The sequence below is a fragment of the Eriocheir sinensis genome, unplaced genomic scaffold (genome assembly GCF_024679095.1).
Source record: "Eriocheir sinensis breed Jianghai 21 unplaced genomic scaffold, ASM2467909v1 Scaffold19, whole genome shotgun sequence".
NCBI classification, from domain to species: Eukaryota; Metazoa; Arthropoda; class Malacostraca; order Decapoda; family Varunidae; genus Eriocheir; species Eriocheir sinensis.
This window is the reverse complement of record NW_026111294.1, coordinates 284,468-286,001: the sequence shown is the minus strand read 5'-3', so window position 1 is coordinate 286,001 and position 1,534 is coordinate 284,468.

Genomic DNA, 1,534 nt, shown 5'->3' with positions numbered 1-1,534 from the left:
ATGTGTGTGTGTGTGTGTGTGTGTGTGTGTGTGTGTGTGTGTGTGTGTGTGTTCCATTCCCCTCCGATTCTTGAGAAATCTGCGGCTAGCTCGAAATTTTGTGGGCCATCTTTTTTAGCCGATTATATGCTCCGAAGCGGAATTTAGTGAGGATTCTTATGGTATCTTCAAATTCCTCATACGTCTATTAGTTCCCGAGTTACACCGAGAAAACTGATTTTTTTTTCTCTCGTCAGAGTAGCATAACAAATAAAAATCACTCATTAATTAATGTCTTATATTTCATTTCTTAACTTATTTCGTCTTATTTCTTTTCTCAACTTGCATTTCTTTATATTTTCTGCCTGCTCTTCGGTGTCATATGACCTTAGACGTTGCCGCATCGAGTTTACTTTTTTCCGTGAAAAAGGGATCGTGTGTGTGTGTGTGTGTGTGTGTGTGTGTGTGTGTGTGTGTGTGTGTGTTCCATTCCCCTCTGATTCTTGAGAAATCTGCTGCTTGCTCAAAATTTTGTGGGCCAACTTTTTTAGCCGAATATATGCTCCGAAGCGGAATTTAGTGAGGATTCTTATGGTATCTTCAAATTCCTCATGCGTCTATTAGTTCCCGAGTTACACCGAGAAAACTGAATGTTATTCTCTCGTCAGAGTATCCTAACAAATAAAAATCGCTCAGAGCTCCTCATCTACGTTCCTTAGAAAGATTGCCATATGTTACTATTAAGAAACTTATCCCAACAACTGCAAATTTGACGCACTTTCATCGAAAACTTAATTTTTAATAATTTTTTATTTACTTTTATGGCGCGTTTCGCGTCATCGTCCGCCAGAACCTTTTACCCTTGATGACATGAAATGCGTCATCGTGCGCGAGAGGGTTAAATAAGTCAGATTTATCTCAAATTCACTGTCTGGGCAGACAAATATTCGGAAAAGAGAAGGCAAACCAGTTTGTAGATATATATAAATATGCCGTATATTCACGTCCTTATGGATATCTTCTTGTTGATTAGGGTTTAAATACTCCTGAATCCCTACAGTTTCGCTCAAACATTGTTGGAGAGCCTCCCAGATGAACGCGTATTCCAATGGTGAACTCCAGGAAAAAGGAACTCTTACACGTTCTATACTCCCAACATAACGAACCCTATGGTTTAAGCTCTCAGCTACTTCTGATCTTACTCTCTTAAGCCTTTGCAGTTACTTTCTTAAACCATCGAAGCCCGCCTTCCTGAAGTCAGGTATTAAGTCTTGTTTCTGCTGACTCTATCCTCCCATTTAATATTAAATTTAATTTCCTTATGATCACTGTTACCTAATGAACCCCCAACCTCAATGTTGCTTATTATGTCCTCTTTATTAGTTAACAACAAATCCAAAATATTTTCTTCCCTCCTTCGCACTGTTTTGTATATAGAACGAACTTACATTAGCTGAACCCACACTCCTGGAAGAAGCTAAAATTTTCTAAAGGCTACAATAAAGTCAATATGACCGATGAAGATACGGCACGTCACAATGAACAAACTCACTGT